This window comes from Molothrus aeneus, chromosome 13, assembly GCF_037042795.1.
Source record: "Molothrus aeneus isolate 106 chromosome 13, BPBGC_Maene_1.0, whole genome shotgun sequence".
Classification (NCBI taxonomy): Eukaryota; Metazoa; Chordata; class Aves; order Passeriformes; family Icteridae; genus Molothrus; species Molothrus aeneus.
The window spans coordinates 11986963-12008078 of NC_089658.1; the positions used below are offsets into that span (position 1 = coordinate 11986963).

A 21116-nucleotide genomic window follows, 5' to 3' on the forward strand; every position below is an offset into this window, starting at 1 on the left:
TAGGGTAAGAATCCACCTTTAGGCATTACCCTTTACCATTTGCCTGTACCAGCCTTTACCTCAGCTAGGACTACATGTGTTGAAATTAAAACTTCCTTAGAAAAACAACAATTTGCATCAAAGCCTCAGAAAAGACAAAGAAGCTTTGAGGATTCCACACCTGTGCCACGAGTGCTGCACACACAGGTGTCTGTGCCTCACCATGGGGAGGATGCTGCCTCCACTAACACCTGCTTGCTAGTGGCTTGGAATACATTTTTGACTAGCAAGAAACCTTGGCTGCTCATATTCCTTAAGGATGCTGTACCAGCTTTGCTTGGAATTTGTTAGCATTAATTATGATTCAGTTGCACGCAAGCGTGTAAGCCTTGGCAGTGTCCTTGCAAGAATTATTTCAGTCACCCTTCTCTGTCTAGACACATATAAGGCATGTGCAGGGACAATCTGACAGTTCCAAACCTCTTTAGTAGTGAAATATAGTTATTTTTATCTTTTAGTGCAATGCCAGCAGAGATAATCAGAAAAACAAACTTGTTTTTTCCCCCACATCCTTTGTAAACAATGGCTTCTAGTTTGCTTTTTCCTCCCCTTCCTCTACATTAGAGCAGTGGTGTCAATTCTTCTTCCTAGGTGATAAAAGGCCTTTTTTTTTTCCCCTAAGAGCTCAAATCCTCATCTGAATAGAATACAACTCCCAGTGACTTTAATTGAGTTAATTGTAAGGGAGAACAATGTACTTGCTCCTTCCAAGGGAACTTCCCATTTCCTTCTGCCAAGGCTCAGCAAGATTCTGCAGCAACTTTCCTTGGAGATAAAGCTTCCCCTATTTAACCACTACTTCAAATTCAGTAAAACACAAAATACCTTAATGAATGCAGATGTAAAGTGGGTTTGTATGTCTGCCCTGCCAAGAGACTGGATCTGGATCCTCATGAGGATCTCAACTGAGGGTGTGCTGCTGACAGCAACCTGCAATTACACCAGAGACAACCTTAGGAACTGCCTTGCTAACTGGTTTTCATCAGCAAAACCACACTGGCTATCAATGCCCAGATATACATGATCCCTCAAGTAAGAATCCTTTGCTCAAATTGTGATCCTGATTCACATTTGTATTCATTATCAGTATTTATAAAAGGGTTGTTGCAATTTGAGGGATCCTCTGATAAACACTCTGGCTTGAAGTTGAGCATGGATTTCACACATTTTGCCTGGCTAGAAAATCAAGTGCAGATCTGTACAAGCCTGAGATAGTTCTGCAGGATTTAGAGTGGGGTGAACATACAGCAAATGAGCAGAAAAGCCGCCTCTAGTTTTTCAGTTATTCCTGGTAATCAGAATTACTTGCTGGTTTGAAACACAGCAGCAATGTCTTTGGAATTCAAACTCATCTAAAATAAGCCCTCCCAAGAGTCCTTTCTGATTTAAAAGAAAGAAAAATGAGGGGAAGAGGTGCCATGAATGTGCACCCAGGTGGTCACCATGCCCCCAGGCCTGGTGACATGGCACCAGAGGAGCAGCAGCTGTGCAGAGGCTGTAGTGAAGGGGGACACAGGTTTGCTTGGAGTTACCAGCACCAGCTCAGCCCAAACTGTGCATGACAGAAGCTCCAAGGCAGCCAGGGCTTCTGGCCTTTGCAGTTCATTTTTATTTCTAACTGTTCCAAGTATGTGTTCAATCCTGTCCATTCTGCAATTCAGGCTGAGGAAATTATATAAACAGCTCAGTTCAGCTCCAGGATCAAAAAGATACACGAGCTTTGCAAGGATTCTTCCTTCTATCTCTTTTAAAACTAAATATTTGTTTCTATCTGTCTGGAAGACTGAGTAAGCTTGGTTCCTTTCCAAGGATCCAGCATGTGGGGTTAAAAAAAGAAGGGGAAACATCCCACTCATTATGAAATAGTCTAAAAAACAACAACAGGAAAAGAAAAAAGCCAATCCCATAACTTCTGGACTCTGAAAGGCTAAAAAAATAACTGCTGAACTAAAGAGAGAAGCAAAGTGCTGATACTGCCAGAATCCAGTCAGGTTAGACCCATCAGTCTGCATGTGCCAGCTCCAGATGGCTGCTGGCAGCTCATGGCTCCCCCCCACACGTGTGACCAGTTTTCCTGCTATTTAGTAGTAAACAACATGTTTACAGAATTTCAGCAACCTTTTTTTTTTTTTTTTTAAAAAAAAGGAGATTTAATTACCAAATTGGTGTTTCACAATTCCTGTGATGAGAGAGACCTGGCCATCATCAAGGAGCCTGGTTAGCAGGGAAGGAATTCCGGGATTCGATTGCTCATGTGTTATGGTTGAATGAATAAATATATCCCATCTTATTTTCAAATCTGGCATTTGTGGATTGATCCCTGAAGTAGCTACTTAGTCAGGTGAAGCATCATGGGACTCATGGTTAAACCACAAAACACTTTTTTCCTGCCTAACTATTTTAGCTGACTGAGAAACACAGTTTCGTAATATGTTTTTTTAACCAAAGGTGTCCTCAAGTCTCACAAAGACACTGCAAAAATTTCAGGAGTCTTCATGCCTCCAAACGAAGAGATGTGCTGCAGTGCTCTCCCTTTTTCACAAAACCTGATTTTTTAGATTGGGATTATTTTAGAAATCTCTTTTTGTGGGCATATGAGGAGGTTGAAGCTTCACAAACTGTCTCAGTGTTGGTCACGAGAGGGGTGTTTCTCACGGCCCTCTGGGGTACAATGGGTTTAAACAAATATTTACCCCATGCTGCAATCTAAGCAGCAGGGATGCACAAGGAGCCCAGGCCAGCCTAGAAATCAGCCCTTTGCTGAGCAGCACTGCCAATCTCAGCTTGGGTACAGACACAGACCCAGGTACTCCAGCCTGGAAACCCCTTTTGGCTTGAAATCACGGAGAGCATGCAAGGCAGACAGACCTGAATTTCACCTGTGAGAAGGAGAAAGGAGGTGCTGGGGTAAGCAAAAAAGCCCCGAGGGTTTTCTGCCCTGCCAGGGCACAGCAGGGCTCACCCCTGTTGGGTGGAAGAGCCACTCACCAGCTCCATGTGCTGGACACTGGGCACTGTCCCTGTCCCTCGCTGCCACCACCTGGAAACAGCTTCCCTGGGATGGCAGAGGGTGACACACAGCCAGTGTCCTCTGCTGGCAAAAAGGGCAGGCAGGGGCAAAGGGAAAAAATGCACTTAAGGGCTTGAGTACAGAGAGATGGTCAGCAGCCAAGAGTACAGACTTCAGGGGAAAACAAAGAAATGGCCTTTGAGGTTCTCTTTCTGCTCTAAAAAAAAAACACAACAAATCCTCAAAGCCAAAGAAAATCAGATTTTTTTGCTTTGTCTGGAAACAACGGCTGCTTATTACAGAGGTCTGATCCAGGGACCCCGGCTGACCTCTGAGAACTTTGAGTCAGGTGCCAGGATGGTTTAAAACCAGGGATTTTCTCTTGCTTGCCCTGTAAGGCTGAGGTACAAGCAGTCACATACCCACTCTGTCTCACTGCTGCAGGAGAGGGAACCAGCATCCAGCAGACATTTCTCCTGGGGCACAGATTCAGGAATTAGAAAAGTAATCTCCAACTTGAACCAGAGCCACAGTCTAAAGAGACCTGCTTCCTCCACTTTACAGTGAAGTTTATTATTATGGTTTCCATTTTCTCCCTGGCTGTTTCTTCAATGTCAGTTTAGAATAACCAAGGATAAAGTTAAATCATCTTTTAACTCCTGTTTCCCCAAATTTCAGCTTACACATTTACAATAAAATTGCCCCTATGTCTTTCCTTCATCCTGTGGTTCCTATTTCCACCCTCTTTCAGATAAAAAAAAGGCTCCAAACTAGAAACCTTTGGTACAAGCCTCAAGAGCCAAAGCTGCAGATACAGAACAATTCTTTTATTGATAGAAAGGAGCTCCCACAAAAGACCCCAACACCCATTCCTGTCTGAGAGAGGCACTTGTGCTGTGCAAAGCAGAAAGCCACATGAAAAGAAAAACTAAACACCAAGATAATTGGTTTTTTGGGTTTTTTTTCTCCTTTCTCCCCTCTTAAGTGGCTCAGCATGTAACACCAAGATGCCTGAAACATGGCTTGCTTTCCTTGTGTCACCAAAACCTTCCAGGATTTAAATGTATTTTTTGAACTACCTACATTCCTGGTAAAAATGGAAAATATAAATTTGGCTTAGAGAAAGGAAGCACCACCTTCATCATCTCCCTCTCTGCATTCTACAAAGCTCAGAATTTTCCCAGAGGATTCCCTGAAGTGACCCACCACCCATTTCTGCCTGCAGAGCAATAAATGAGGGGAAACCAGTTCATTGTGGTGAAATCAGGGGTCTGCATGCCTGGACCTTTACTCTGCTTTACACATGGACAGCAATAAAGGAAAGCTATTTTGGCCTTTTTCTGTTTTTTTCATCAAAACAAAACAAAGCTATCTACAGGATGGGAGAGGGGACAGGCTGTTCTAAAATAATAAATCAAAGCTACACAAAGACCCATCAGCTTAAGCCAGATACTGCCCTCTAGATTTTAACCAGCTCCAGCTGTGTCATAACACAGCACAGCTCAAAAACAGATATATTTTCAGATGATCTGGCCTCTGACTAGAGGAAATGAAAGAAATGCACCAGAGCCATATTCATTGAATATTTCTAGGATGGAGTCCCAGGACATTTGGCTGTTTCATAAGGGTGATTTGCATTGCATTAGCACATTTCATCCCCTGGAGTCACCGTCACAAAAAGAGCTTGTCACTCCCCCAGATGCTGGGAACCAGCTTTGGTGCTGTGCTACAGGGGCTGCCACCCCCCTGAGGAATGAGAAGGGCATTAGAAAAGGAAACTAGAGGGTGAAAGAATTTTTAAAAATGAAAAAAACCACAGCTGTGACCATCCTGAGTTGCCAGGTCATTTGGGAATAGGAGTGCTACAGTCCAGGGTGCACATGAGCAGGTTGAATGAAGCAATGAAATCAATCACACCAGCATTGAAAAGATCAAATGAAAAGCACCTACTTTGGAGTTTGTGGAGGAGATGGAAATAAATACTGTCCCACCACAAAGGGCTTGGGAAGAGCTGTGAGAAGCGAAGGTTTTAGAACTTATCCTCTATGCAAACATTGGAAAGATTAAGGGGGTTATTTTCTCTTTAAATTAGTGGCGTTTAACAGTTTCCTATTTAGTTCTGCACTTCAGTTCTGTTTCTTCAGCTTGCACAAAACCCACAGCAAACCCTCCAAAATAGCTGTGTGTGTGTCTGAGCTGGGCTGCAGCTCCTCCAGGAGAAGCAGAGGTGTCAGCACGGCTGTGGGAGGGTTCCTGTGGCTCTGCCCTGCAGCTGGGGGCGATCCTGTGCCCCAGCCACTGCCAAAACTGGGGGAGAGATGCAGCCTCAGGAGAGGAGCAGCAATCAGGAATGGGTTGGCTGGGGCACGGAGGCCAAAGTAAAACGGATGTGTGTGTACCTTCCTCTGCAAGAAATGGAAACACTGAATTCATGGGACACCCCAAACTACAAACTCAAAGTAATTTCAGAGCCCTACCTGAAGGCTGGGGGAACATAGCTTTAGATGCTATTGTGCTTAAAAACCAGCACAAAAGGAGACAGACTTGAAATACAAGGGATAGAAGTCAGACTTGATAAATAAAACGCCAGTTGGAGCATTTTATTTATCACACAGGCCACTTTTTGGTCCTCTACTTTCATTCTTGCAAGAAAAACAAATTAAAATATTTTTAGGTAAAAAGTCTAACTTTCCAGTTTAAATAAAAGTCATACTAACATGTATAGAAAACTAACTTAAGCTATTTAAGGTATTTGCACCCCAAAACTAAGTAATTGTGTTCACAACCTTTTCAAGTGAACAGGTTAATTTCATTTTATAGATAAGGAACATTTTTCTTTTTTTTTTAATTCATGTTCCTAATCAGGCCAACATTTTTTATGTCTTTACCAAAAAATTTGGAGTTTGAAGGAGGAATCCTTAATATAAGTCACAAAAAGTCAGTGTTTAGTGGGTCCCAACTGTTTCAAACATTACTTTCAAAATTTTTGAGGATCTGCTGACACCAGACTATATAAAACCTGGCATTTCTGCCCCTCTGTTACTGTCATTCAACAATCCCCACAGTGCACTTCGTGCATTTTTACCATTGTGTTTATCCTGCTTTTTTTCTTTTGGAATGGTTGGATGAAACAAACCCAAGAAGTCTTTGGGGTTTTTTTCCACCAAGATATTGGTATTTGCAGTTCTGGCTCTTTCAGGTAAAGCAAAAACACCAGAGAAAGTTTTAAAAAAGTTCTGTTTTGGCAATGAGCAACCTTCCTGGGTTAAGCAAAAGCATAAAAAGGACAAGGGAAAGGCAAAAAAGCAGGCGAGAGGTTTCCTGTTCTGTAACATGTGGCAGATAGAGATCTGCACGTACACACATCCATACCTCATTTACAGCCCTCAGAACACTCCTCCAGTTCAACCCTGAACTCTCAGAAGCAAAGACACCAGAGAAATGTGATCAGAAATGTGATCAAGCAGCAAAGGAGGGGAGACTGCCCTGAGTGGGGGGATGTAAAGCGAGTCACGTAACTGGGAGATGAGATTTGGCTGGAATAAAGATACAAAAAGTGCAAGTCTGGGGCTCTGACTGCCTGGGAGAGGATGAATAACACTTGTTCAGTATTGTGAGCAGCACACAATATTGGCCATGTCAGGTGCAGCGTGAGTCCTGGGCAAATGGGTATCACCCAGTGCTGGGGTTTCTGGTTATCCTGGAGGTCACTCCTGGCTGTATTTTAGTAAAGGGGACCTCTAAGCTGATGACTGTTTTTCTAGAAAACAGCCCTAGCATGTTTATTGACGTGGTGTGTCACATAGCTGATGAACGTGGAAGGGCACAGTCCAAAACCTGACCTCACTGATGAAAATCTGGGGTAAACTAACGAGGGAATGCCATAGAGTACAACTGAAAATTACATCTTTTTTTCCTTGGGCTTGAAAAAACAAGAGAGTTCCATCCAGTGAGTCAGTCTCCCCCAACTGTTATTACTCCTATTTAAAAACAACCCCTCTGACATTTTGGTCAACATCTACGTGAGCTGAACTTTCAAAGGGAGTGAGAGAACTGGGAATTTCAAACTTTCCTGTTCATAATATGGGAACCAAAGAGAAATCCCCACATGCTGCTTTGCTAAGTCTCTTACAGACTGAAGTTTAAACTTCAAAGGACCATAAAAAGCGCACAGCCCCTATTTAGCCTCCAAACCCATCCCAAGAATAAATCACAGGAGGTCAGTGCTCCTTGCTCTCACTCAGGATACAGCTGGTTTTTCTCTCACAAAAATTCTCCCAGCAACTTGCCCAGCACTTGGCTGAATCTCCTCTGGCACAAAACCTGCTTTCAGGACAGTCACCTCATCTTCAGCCAGCAGCTCTGGTGAGGAAGGAGGAGTGAGAGCTGCCCACACATCTCCCTGGTGCTGGGAGGAGCAGAGGAAGGGCTGCAAGGGACCTGCCCATGGCTCTGCCCCTTCCTCCCTGCTCAAGCTGCTTTCCTTGAACCCCCATTCCCCACCAGCTCCCTGCAGCTGTCACTCACTCCTCTTTTCTTAGATTTTGGCTTTTTTTAAAGTTTTCTGCCTTCAGCTCAAGCCCAGTAAACACACCCAACCCCCACAAATGACAAATATGGCTATTGGGTGAACATCCAGCCAATTTTCCCAGGGCCTTGTTACTGAGGATAGCCTCTTCTAGAGGACTGCTTTTTGCAGGGATTGTAACAATTCAGGTGTGTGTTTAGCTAACTAGAGTCAGGTGTGTTGGGATTTAAATGCCTCTCTCTCTACTGCTATTTAGGAAATGCCATTAAAAATTCAAAAGCATAGACCATATCTTAATACAAATTAATTTTTTTTTTATCCACATCTCCTTAGGCAAAAAAAAAGGAATGATTTTTGGTTTTGTGAAGCTCAACAAATTACAGGAGGGATCCTGCCCTGAGGTACAGATCTGCTGATCCTCATGAAACCAAGGTCTGACTCAGACAGCTTTTGGCTTGCAGACAAATGTATTCAAGCAAAAATAAGAACTTCCTGCATTTAAGCACAGTACATCATTTTATCATCTCTGTTCCCACCCTACATGTTTCATGGAGGAATCCCATGCCAGTTCAGTTCCTATCTCCTTGATGTCTTCCCAAGCTCTCTATCACAGACTATTGTGTATTTTGCATTTTCCTGCTGCTGTGCCTTGGATGCTCATCAGGTCAGGAGATGCTCCCTCAAGACCCCCAAGCCTCACTCCCTGGGCCAGGAGAAGGGTGAAAGCAGGGAAAACCCCTCAGGTTTCATATGCCAAGCTGCAAAGTGAGAAGCAGCCTGGTTTGCCACAGCACCTGGGGCTGTCTGATGCTCAGATTGCTCTAATTCCTACTGTAATGTGATCATCTCAGGAAGGATGTGTCTCCTCATAGTCACCTTGTTAATCCCTTGTTAATTCAGAGGACAGAGACCAGCAAGGGAGCAGGAGAGGAGGGGAAACTTCAGGGCTTTAGGATCCTTTGGACATGGCAATGGCAGCACAGGCTTCACCCAACTGCACTGAGTGGTGCAATCTGCAGCCTGGTGTTCTGGCAAGTGCTCTAGCTTCTTTCCAATTATAAAAACAAATGTATATAAATCTTGTGGCTTTCATCCATGGGTTGATCTGTGGGTAGTTTAAGGGATTTAAATAGACAGGAGGGAATTCAAATAGATCTGCTGACTTCTGTGTTGTGTGGATGATTAACTCTGAATCACAGATGTTATCAGGAGGGGCAGGTTATGAAACCCAAGTAGCACTTTATTATTATTGGAAGTAGTGGTGGTGTTCCTTGTATTGCATCCAGATCTAGGGGATGGAGGGGTCAGAACTCGTGCATGTACAAGAACAATAAAGCATTCACAGCTTTAAACTGTGAGCTCCACTTTGAAACACTAATTATGCCTTCCTGAGCATTTATCAATCTGGGAAGCAAGAGGAAAAGCTAATCTGAACAAGAAACAATTTAGGAAATATCTCTAAACTGGGCAAGACTGCAACAAGCACATTCTAGCCTTGTCTTGTTATCTTTGTTTTTCTCCAGACCTTATCACCGCTAAGGAATTTAATCACAAAAATGACAAGTAGCTGAAGGTATGAATCAGACTGGCACTGAATAATCAGCCATAGGAAAAGATCTACCAACACAACCTTGGCAAATACAAATATAATGAGTCCCCCAGAGCCTGAGTGCAGATTCGGGCTGTGGAAGTTTCCCTGCACTGAAATCTCCATTCTGGATGGGTTGCAGCCTCCTGGAGGCTTTGTGTCACCCAAGGTCTAAAAGGTCCAGGATTTTTAAAGAAAAGTCTAGACACAAGCTCATTCTGGGCTCTTGAATTTTCAGACACTTAAGACTGTTCACTGGTGAACTTGTTAACAAGCCCCTGCACAGGTTCTTAGCCCATGAAATAGAGGAGTTGAGCAGTGAACCTGTGCCCATCCCTGCACAAATACTGCAGCAGGAGAAAGGCTGAACACATGCCTGGGCACTCACATGGGCATCTGCCCTTTTGTTTGCTGTTGACACAAAATTTGGCCCTCCCCTCCCTGATTTTTTAAATGAGTCTCTCATAAGGATCCAACTGCTTCATCAAGGGACCAAAGAGCACTGTGCACCTCACTGTACACCTGCAGGCACATTTCCCTGAATTCTCCCTGTTGAACCACGGCAGAGAGCCCTAACAAGGAGCACCCTTCCCTCTGAGCCTCAGCAGACCACGTGTGAAGGTATTTCCCTGTTCTCATTAAAAGCAAGGAATGCTTCATCTAACTGCCACTGCTTTGAGGCTGCCCCAACAACATGACTTATTACACTATACTTCAGATATGTGCTTTGAGGAGATATAATTCTTATCTTTAGATGTGCTGATAGCACAAAGAAGCCTGGCTGACTTACTGAACAGCCCTGTGCCTTTGATAATAGTATTTGCCTTTGCTTAGAAAATTTGCACAGGCACAATGCCTGGGTCATTAAATTGAAGGATTAAATTTCTGACTTTGATTACTGTATGAAATGCCAGTCTTTGTACTGCTCTCCAGCACCCAAAAGAAGGCACTTACTCACAACCAATTACTGTTTTCCATCCTCTCCTCCAGGCTTACCAGCCTCTATTCCATCTTGTAACAAGCCTGATGTTCTCTATGGACCTTTGTGCTTCAGGATAATAATTTTGAGGAAAGCCCTTAGTAAGTCTTACAGATAATTCTCAATCTTCTATGAAGCAGAAAAAAATACCAACACCCCCCTCCCACCAACAAAACCTACCTCAGAAACCTCACAGCCAACACTGCACCCCAAAATTAAAAAAAAAAAAATAGAAAGCAAACCAAATCAACCACTCAAACAAAAGGAAAGGAAAAATACAAACTTGGAGAGGGTGAAGTCATGGAAACCACTCTAACAAAAAGACAAAACCCTTGGAGATCTGAGGGTGCATAAAGGTTTTGCAGACACTTTTTCTGCCCTGAAAGAAACCCTCAGCAGATCTGGACTGATTCTGGAGCACACTTAATTGCTAGGCATTAAAATTCCAGCCTGTGCTCTCCTGCTCACTTGCCAAAATACTCAGAGTTCCTTGCCTTGCACATCCCTTTTCCAGAAGCATCAATACCCATCCTCCTGCTCATCCTCACATGGAAACTCCCAGGCATGAGACAGAGAGCTCTTATCTGTAGCTTCATCAGGCATTTCTGCTGAGCCTGCAATGTTCCCCAGAAGCCTGAAAACACAACCTGCAGGTCTCCACCACAGCTTTGTGTTTGCCCATCAGTCAGTGAGAGACACAGATTCCCTGAGAGACACAAACTAGTCCCTCTCTCCCTGGGAATAACGCTGGCAGGCATGGAGCAGCCTCTTTGCAGCACCTGGAGACACTGGAATTCTTGTTTGATGGAGGTAAAGAAAGTGCAGGATTACTCTAAAGTTGGTTTGAATCACTCTAAAGTTGGTTTGAATCAGTGGGAGGAAGGCACAAGTACTGCAGGAGGGAAGGAGGGAAGGAATTTTGGAAGGAATTTTGGAAGGAAGGAATTTTGGAAGGAAGGAAAGGAAGGAATTTAGGAAGGAATTTAGGAATTTAGGAAGGAAGGATTCCAGGAAGGAAGGATGGATAAAGACAAAGATCTGCTGGCTGTGCTGTAGCTGGTGTCCTCCTCCTGAGCAAAGCCACCCCAGCAGTGCCTCTGAGCTCACTGGACAAGATTCCCAGCTCTCAGCACTGCCAATTTCAGCTGAGTCATGTGAATTCATCCCCAGCAGCTCCTGCCCACCCCAGGAATCTGGGTGTTCCAGCCTTCTCACAGATGTCTGCACTGGCACAAGATCTGCTGGGTCTTTCTACCATGCCTCAGATGCAGGGAAAGTGTTAATCATGCAAGTATCCAACACTAATGCTATCCAAATCCTGGTACACATCTGAAATAAATTAAATAAATAATTAATTAAATAAATTCTTTATTTCCCCTCTGACCTTCCTTTAGCCAGCCTAGTGCAGATCACTCTGGAAGTGTGAGGGCAGCCTGCAAAGGCAGCATCCTGGACACAGCCATCCATCAGCTTACAGTGACAGGACTGAAAACACTTCAGCTGTTCACTCAGGTTATTTCTGAAATTATTAACCCTAGAAGATTGCTGTTAAAGTTCATCCAAATGTGATTTCATTTGCATCTCATGTTTGGCATGGATGCTACTATATTAAGAGAACATTTTTTGAAGGTTATGCAGTATTTTGAATTTTAAAAGAACAGATAAAACATAAAGCCACTTGAGACAGGTAAAAGTCTGGTTTTCTATCTCTGATTACTCTGGGCTCCGCTATCTGAGATTTCTTTCATTCCAGAAATCATTGGAATACAATGCTTAGAAGAGGTCATACATGAAATTGCTTAGGCAGGCACTTACTTTCCTTCACCACTTTTTCTCCTTAATTCCTTCACCCTTCCATGGGAATCTCATTTCTCCATGTTTTTCCATGCAGTCTGGAGATTTCACTATTGCATCAGCCTTAAGTCTCACACTAGTGAGCATCCAGCATACTTGAGGTGTAGACAGAGCAGCCACACAATTCATTCCCAATTATTTCTTAGCAAGATGCTCTAAATGAAATGAAGTCAAATTGTGGTTTTTCTTTGTTACAGTTTATTTCTTGCTTATGACTCTTCAAAACAGCTGCCTTGCCAACAATTTCTGGATCAGAAAACTCTACTAACCTTTGCCCAGTTCAAATAACTGGTTTTGTACAAGACAAAAGGAACCACAGCCACATTGTGGTTTTCAATAGTAAAATGTGGTTAAATGGGTGCTTGAACAAGAGCTAAAGCTTAACTTTACCAAAGCCCTGGTGCTGCCTTCAAATTTAAATTCATGCCTGAAGATTGTGGGCCAAAGCTTTGGCAAGTGTGAGATGGCCATCAGTGACTTGGCAGAGGATTTAGCTCTGCCAAGGATTTAGCTCTGCAATAGCAAGAAGAGAGCTCACCATTTAAGACAGATAATAATTGCAAAGCTCAGGTTGTCCATGAGCAACTAGTAAGTTTTCCTCCTCCTTAAAGTGTGCAAAGATTTAATAATACAGAAAAAAGTGATTTAATTCTGATAATTCCCCTGTGACAGGAGTGTCCAAACACTGATCATGCAGGATCACTCATGGCCCTACAGCTACTACATGTTTAAATCAAGAGGCCCAGGTGTGTGTCACTCTGGAATGGGCATGTATCAAGAGGAAACACTGCCCTTCTCAGGTGCATTCCCATGGGTCTTCATAATGGTATCAAAGGAAAAGATTTTTAGATTCTTTTTCAGCTCCAAAGGTCAGGGGAACTAAATAGAGCTCAAGCTTTGGCCAAAACTCTCCCACCCAAAGCCCCAGCAGGGACACTCTGCCAGAGGAGCAGTGGATGGGTGCGGGGTTTGGATCATACTGGAGGCACTTGGGAGCCCTCCAGGGTTACCAGCAGAACGTGCTGCTTCACGTCCCCAGTGCCTCTGCCTTCTTTCATGCCAACTATCTCAAACCTGCTTTGGCAACCCGAGCCTCTTTTGTGTGTAATCAGGTCAGGTTTCACTTGCAAACCTCTGGTTTTTTTACCACAGTGTGTTTTTAACAATAACTGAGGTCTCAGACAAGCTGCAGAAGCCAAGGTGATGGCCAGGCTTTTTGTGGTGCTCATCCCTTGCAGCATGTCCTCTGTGCACCATGGCAACGCCCACCCCTGCTGATCTCTCTCCTAACAGTGGAACCAGTGCAAAGCACAAGTAATTTCACTAAAGTAAGAACAGCACTAGAAACCATAAATGAAATCAAGCAAAATGAAGAAGATTGCAAGGGGAAAAGCAGCATCTAAAATGGATATTCCCTGTCTTTATACAATGCTAAGAAAACATGGGAAATAAATACAGCACAGCCTGCAATCTTGCTGTGCTGAGACCTAACATTTTAAACCTTTAGTTAGAAAAACACAGTAATTCCAGTGCTGTTTGGATTACAGAAGATGCAAAGTTTTGTGCACATTCTGATGCATTTCTGCACTTTATATATATGGGAGATAAATTATGTGAGCAGTGACTAGTACAAATAAATGAACCAGAGCCAGAGCTCTTCTGGAGGGATTTCAGGGACAGCAGGCCAGGACTTACTTGGATTCTATTTCAAAACTTTCTGGAAAGAGAAACCTCTCTGCACATCAGAAAAGCTGGGCTAGAGTGAAAGCAGAAGCATCTCTGTGCATCAGTTAGTGTCAGGCTTTAAAGCCTTGCTTCCAGACTCTCAGAAATTGCTGAGACCGTCAAAAGGTCACTTATGAATATTTTGAGAAAATTATAAAGCTTTGCAAAACAGAACGTTCTCTATCAAGATAGGGAAGTACCTGTTGAAGTTTCTGGGTCCAGGATGATATTTTCAGGTGCTCTGCCATTCCAGTGGAGGATTTAATCCTGCTGGAGCAGGACAACAGGCTGGCACTGCTGGCACACCCTGCTCACACCTCGCAGCCACATGGGATGGGAAGGGAATGCTGCCCTGGCAGGGGGCAAGGTCAGGATCCTGGGGCATGTGGCCTGGATGTAAAGCTGAGAGTGAAAGGAAAATGACAAACATGTCCATTAAACCAGCCAGGCACAGCCTAACATGTGCATTTGATCATCGCTGCCTGTAAATGGTTTCTGCCAATGAGGAGTTCAGAACATTTGGAAAGTCACTGAAATGTTTCCAGTTTAAATAAAAAGGTAAACCAGAAATAGCATCTGCAGCCATCCACAGGGACACCATGAAGTGAGATATGAGATGTACAGTGCCATAAAACTGTTCACTATTCAAGATCTTTAGGGAGAAGGATAATCAAGGAAGCATCACAAAGTAACTCTTTTTTTATGAATTCAAATAACTGCACTTTAAAACAGGCTTATTCCATTGAAAATACAGAAAACTGAAGTTATTTCAATGGACTTTGGACTAGGCCCAGTTATCTAATAGAATCCACATCTTTGCTCTCAAGTAGCAGACTAGGCTGAAATTCTGGGGGCTAAAACTTGATGTCCTGACTGTATGACCTTATTGACTAAATACCAAAGTCCAAGGCTTCAGCAAAGCTCTTCTTGCAGGGACCAAGAGATGCCTCTGACCTGTAGCTCAACTCTACAGAACAATTACAAAGCCACACTCCAGCTGTGTGCTTTTCCTGCCCTACCATCACTCAAAGGCAAATTTGTGTGGCAAACATTGGTTTTAAGGCTGAATGTATGACACTGCCCTGCTTTCCCCCATGTGAAATTCCAAAAGGAGGACGCACAGCTAGTCATACAAATCTGTCTCTGCATGCAGGGCTTTTTCAGGCAGCTTGTCATGTTCCCTGAAGGGTTTCAGATGCACAAAGGACAGATGAGGACATCTATAATCCTGCTGCCTTTGCTCTCCTACAGTGTGGAATAACACTCTTTGCATCAAGAACTTAAAACATCCAACATAGAAATCCATGGTAGCTCACAAATGTCTAAGCTTCTGCATGAGCATCCAGCCATCAAAATTATTTTTAAACTCAATTTGTGTCTTTGAGGTAGATCTAAATGGAAGCAGTAGTTTCTTATCAGATTTTAATTTCACAAGGATACAAGTGCAGCCAAGACTAGCAGAGAGGTTAAGACTCCATCTATCAGGATATCTGCCTGCTAATGCAGGGCACTCACATCTCCAGATCTGCTTATCCTCCTCTTGTCTACAGAAACTGAAAGCTCTGCAAAACCAGCTATCTCTCATTGCTTTGTATGTGGGGTTATTTTAGTTAGGGATTCACGTGAGTTCAGCGCTAGTTCCAGTTTCACGTTCAGAAGGAACTGGCCTGCTCCTGTGTTGATTTTGAGCTCCTAAGGATCTCCAATAGATGGACCTCATTTGCCTACCCTTCCTCTCATCCCTGGATCCAGCAGCCTCGTGCTGAATGCTTAATTTAAACATTTGGGTCTCATGCCAAAGGAGCAGTCCAGAAGTGGTTGTGAAAGTTTCTCAGATATTCAGTCCACTCCTCCTTTCACACCATTACACTTCAACGATGAGAAGCTATTCTGAGTGGTATCTGTAGATACTGGAAGATTAAAGTGGATCCCAGAATGACATTAACATAAATTTTTCCTAATGCCTGAAACTATTGATCAAGTAATTCACTCCAAACAACATTTCTGGGCAGTAATGCATTTGCTCATTCTTGATGGATCAAGAAAGACTGAATTCTTTTACAGTCTGACAAAAAAAGCCTTTTTTATCTATGAAACCAAGAAGAAAAACCTATTTTGTATTCACATTCAAACCATGGCTGGAAAGCCAATAACACACAACACAATAACCCTCATTTCAATCTCACTTGGCCCCATCAAGATGGGATAGTGCTGAGGTGGGAGCAGAGTCCATCCATCAGGTACATTCAGACCTGAAATCCCATCAGTGTATTAATTGTTCTCAATCCAAACAGCATTTTCTAATGAAAGCCAGTTGGAATGAACACTTATATTGCACTTAATACAAAATTAAATGCACCAATGAAAAGCCAAGGAAGGAAGGAGATGCATTCAATGAGCCCCAAAGATTCCTAGATCACAGGTTACCAAGATCAAAAGATTCCTATGTTCTTTAAGCTATTTGTGTAAAGATTAAGAAAAAAAAAAAGAAAGGAGAGAGCTACGCATGGCTTAAGCTGCTTGCTGTTATGAATGAACCCAAAGAAGGGCTGGAATAGTTAACAGAATGCTTCAATAAGGTGATGAGGGAAGGAGGTCAGAGATTTATTGGTAGCACTTTCCTCCAGTCACAGGACCAAGACACAGGTCTGACATTAAGGATAATGATCACAGATGTTTGGAGAATTAAATGGCCATAATTAGAACAAGGAAAATGCCACATATGCATTATGGAAATGTTGTAAATTTACTTGTAAATGGCTTTAGAGTGTCATTTGGTCTCCTGCAGTGACAGTGGCCGCTGAGTGATTGCTCTCCAGAAGTGCAAAACAGCAAGAATGTGATTTTCAGTCCCATAGAAATACAACAGTATACCTGACAGATCTCTGAACATGTTTCCTACTAAAGGAGGCTACAGCCCTGATCAAGAAATCCAGACCCTGTGTGAAGAGACTGTTTTGTCCATGTGAAACATCACTATGTCAACAAGAATGAAAAATTCATCCACTTTCTAGAATGAAAAATCCATCTTCCTTAGAACCACCTTCACAATTTTTGGTTACTTCTATCAAAATCTTTAAAAGAAAATGGAACACAAAGAGACTTTAAAATAAGATAAATGGTGACAGATTAATGTGGTAGGAGAAAAAGAGCTGGTTAAAACATTACAAAATGTGAGGCTTCTAATTGCTTGGGTGGTTTAATGGACACAGTTGTCCTTTTAGCTGCTTGACACTTCATGCTGAAGAGATGTGTCAGATTCCCCCATGCTTGCATGGCAATTTTCCCAAGTAGATTGTGAAACTGAGGAGATAGGTTCTTTACAATTCAGGGGGATCTGCTATTCAGCTGGAGAGTGAGTATGAAGATAAGCAACATGCCAAGTATTGGAAATGACAATCTTGATTTCTGAGAAAAGATTTCTTGCTTTCTTGTTTCATTACTCTTGCTTTTGTCCTGTCGTGCTGTCAGCTGTCATGTTGGGGCAAAAAACCTTGAAGATGAGAAGATCAAAACATACCTTCTCCCTTTCAGGTTGACTGACTGTTCAAAAAATGTTAATATCTTAGGGGAAAACATTTTCTTGCTGAAATTTCCAAGTGAAGGCTTTAAAATTCTTGCAGAAAGGAAAAAATGTAGCTCTCTTTCTCTAAGACATGCTGGGATGTCACTGGCATCAGGAAAACTGCTTGGATTTTCAACTGATGTGCATCAGAGATCCAAACTAAACCTCTTTATCCAATACAGACAGCATGAACTGAAAAACATCTCGCAGGCTTTTCCTTCTTCCAGTGTGATAATCCTCAAGCACCACAGACATCCTGTGGCTGGAAAACCAGTGCTCACCTCACTACCTCCTGCATCTCTTGCCTGCTTTACATTTAAGAGCATCAGTACCAAAGGCAGGCACAGAGGCACTGAGCTCACAGAACCAGCTGAAGATGTGAAACCCAGAGATGAAGGATCAGCACAAGTGCAAACATTCACTGCAAGGACAGAATTAACAAGAATGAAATAATTTCTACTTCAGCCAACAGCAGTGAAGGAGTGACTGAGTGAACAGGTGTAAAATCAACAGCATTTCCTAGAGTATTTTACAATTGCAAGGCATCAATTTTTTTTAAATTCAAAACTGACACTAATTTGGCTGTGTGGCAGTCTCTTATGACTGTCTAACACCTTTTTAAGCTTATTAAAGAAAACAGCACGTACTGCCAAAAACTCTGCTTATTTTAATAAAGACTAATACCAAGAAAGAGAAGTTTCACAGCCTCCCCTGATGTGCTGCTGTGAAATCTGCAGGCAAACAGTAAATGCACAGCTTCGACTGCCCAGGGGGAAACAAGGCACTTCTCTTACAATTTATATATAAATCAGAAAAGGTTTAGGAATCTCATTTACATTGTAACAAGTACTGCAGGTGTCAAGGAGTCTCCAGTTCTGTGCCACTGGAAATCTCACACACCGACATGGGGAGAACTATGAAGCCTCTCTCCATATTTTTCTTCCTTTATTGGCCTTTGCAACAGCTGAGATTGAGGTTGGTGGGACACCAAGGACCTTGGTGCCCCAGGGATGAAGTCTGAGTGACTCAGAGACTGCCAGAAGACGTGGTACTGACAGCTCTTGTGATTTCCCTGTGAGCTTCCCTCTATTTAGTGCTCCTCCTTTAAATAAACCTTGCTTTATTTACATTACAACATGAGAGTTTCAGCTGCCATTAAAGAGCAGAAGGGTTGGTCCTGTTTGGACAACAACAACCCTGCAGACTGCAGAACCTACCAGGGAGGACTAGAAGACCTGGTAGTTCTTGCTTAGTGATTTTCATGATTTGGAGGTGGTCCCCAAACCAAACTAAGGCATTTCTGAGTGCTCCCCCTTGGACACCACAGGGGGATGAGATTTGATGCTCCTTGGAGGCACTGAGGAGGCAGCACCACGAACCCACCACAGAGGGTGGGAATGTCAGCCTGAGCTGCCAGATTAGAACACCCCCAGGAAAGCCCATCCCCAGGATTTTTGGATCTAGAAACACTGCCAGAGGAATTGCTTTTCCCCAAGCGTTTCCTTTCTTGGGCGAATTGTATCCAGGAGAAGAGGAGCATGAAATGGGACTGAAAGAAACCAAGCAGAAAGGAATTAACTGTACTCTAGGCACTTAGCTCAGAAAGGATTTGCCTGCAATGTTAGCTGAAGGACTTGGATCTCAGTTTTCCATGCCAAGTAGCCCATCCCTAGAGTGACTGTCTTGGGCTCCATTCAGCAGGAACACAGGAGTCACTCTTTCCTTCAGCTGAAAGGATATTTTCACCTGCTTGCACTAGGGGAGAATACAAGTTCTTGTCTAGCAGAGCTACATGAAATGGAACAGAAAAACAGATTTTGTAATAAAGTTGTTAAGATCAAAGCAAACCATCTTTCTCCGTAATTGGATTCACTCTTTTGGGCTATTGCTCTGAAGTATGACACTCTGAATTTAGCAGACAAACAAGCCACCAGTAGGAAAGGGTGCTGAGAATCAGAGTGAGGGTGAAATATTCTAAGAGTTATCCTCTTCAAATTAATCAAACCCTGCAGCACGAGACCAATTTCTTCTACCCTGCACATACATATATTTCCCTCCCCAAAACCCATAAAGTGAAGCATTTAATATGACCTTTACTCATCCTGCTGGATGCTTATTAGTTGAAAAATGCTGGTAAGTAATGGATCCCAGAGAAGTAAATGTTTATGCTTGCCTAAACCTAGCCAAGGAAATTTTCTATGGTGGAAAAACTGTCTCACCATGTAGAGTGCCATAACCAGGAGGATATTAATAGAAATAAAAATATAAATGCCTACTTGTTTGCAACTCTGAATTTAACTGTTAGGTTGCCAGAGCAGGGACAATTATTTCTCTAGAGACCCAGAGCCAAACTAAGTGCCAAGGACAAAACCCTGTTTCAAAGGGACTGTTTCATAGGAGCCCAATCCTGTTTCTGCCCAGCCAAAACACACCAGGGTTTTTAATTCCAGTGTTTAGATACTTAAATAGCAACTCCTGCTCTCTGCTGTGTAGCTAAAGCAAATGCATCCAACTCTTCTAGCTTAACATGCATACTCTGTGTTTGACTGTGACATTCACTGCTGGCAAGGTCTAGGGCCATCTCTGAGCCTGTGATTTCTGCATGGGAAATGAGAAATAGGTGTGAGTTTGCATCTCAACCACCCTGAACACAAGTAGGATGTGGCAGAGAAGTAGCACCTTCCATGCCTGAAACCTGATTCACCAGCACAATCCACAAGAGCCCCATGATAGAGTGGACAAATGCCTGGAACAAGAAAACACCAAACTTCCCTCAACTGGATTTCAACTTGCAGCGGAATCATACAAGATCTATTGTTCACCCTTGGTGTGAGAAGTGCTGAGCAGCTTCCCTGCCTCCCCCCTCAGCAGAATGCCTGCTGCTGGCTGGGCTGCCCCATTACCTGTGAGATTCCCAGGAGAGATCGCCCCATTCCTGCAGGGGACACGGAGGGAGCTGGGACCTGTCTGCTCTGCCTCTGAGGGTGTCTGGATGCCCTCACCCAGCCACCCACACCATGGAAGATGCACGTTTCCGTTGTCATTGTTTCCAAACCACTGGCCTGGTCTGCCAAAAAACACTTTCAGTCCAACCTAGAAGAGAAAATAAGGTGAAAAATCACTGCTTAGCTCAAAGTAAGGACTCAGCTTTGCAAAACTCTGTTTTGACAGTGATAGAGTTGGAACTAGGAAACTCCATTGTCTGAGCAGGGTTTTTGTTTGCCTCTTCTATTTAGAAAATATGCCAGCCATGTTGGTTCTCCCTCTCATTTCTTAATCCCAGGAGATATTTCCACAAAAATTAGACTTTGGTTCTTTGAAGTGCACCCACACCACCATGTGTTGCTTGAAATCCCATGGCAATAAACTGAACAGTGGCAAAAGAAAAGGATGACTGAGAATGTAGGAAAATACTGGATGATTATGAAATTTACTGAGGAATATCATAGCTGTTAATAAAGAAAAAAAAACAACTATTCCTATTTGGGGAATTTTCTCATATCTTTTCAATGGCCCTTTTAAGTGGTTCTGTCAGTGCCATTTTTTTTCTAATTGTTCTTCCTAAACTCCCATAAAACTTATAAATGTTTTAAATTCTCAGAATTGGCTTTCATGCAAATTCTAATATATCCCATGATTTTTAATTTTTTTTTTAGGAAAGAGAAATAACAGGAAGATGTATTATCCTCATTGGCAGAGCTCTGCTCTCAAGATTCTTCAGTAGCTAAGTAAAAATATCTGTCCTGATATGAAAATACATCAAAACAAGGAAACTGCAGATGTTCAGCAAAAAAAGCTTGGAATATTTTAACGTCTGCAGATGAAATT

At 42.9% G+C, this 21116-nt stretch overlaps 1 long non-coding RNA gene across 1 annotated transcript in view; it reads right to left on the minus strand.

Moving 5' to 3' along the window:
* The window catches only part of LOC136562264 (uncharacterized), a 33775-nt gene that overhangs the window by 5294 nt on the left and 7365 nt on the right, over positions 1-21116 (minus strand). The window contains exons 5-6 of the long non-coding RNA XR_010784489.1: positions 20192-20381; positions 13924-14125 (exon numbers count right to left, since the gene is read on the minus strand). This is a non-coding gene — a long non-coding RNA (uncharacterized lncRNA). The remainder of the gene's footprint in view (positions 1-13923; positions 14126-20191; positions 20382-21116) is intronic.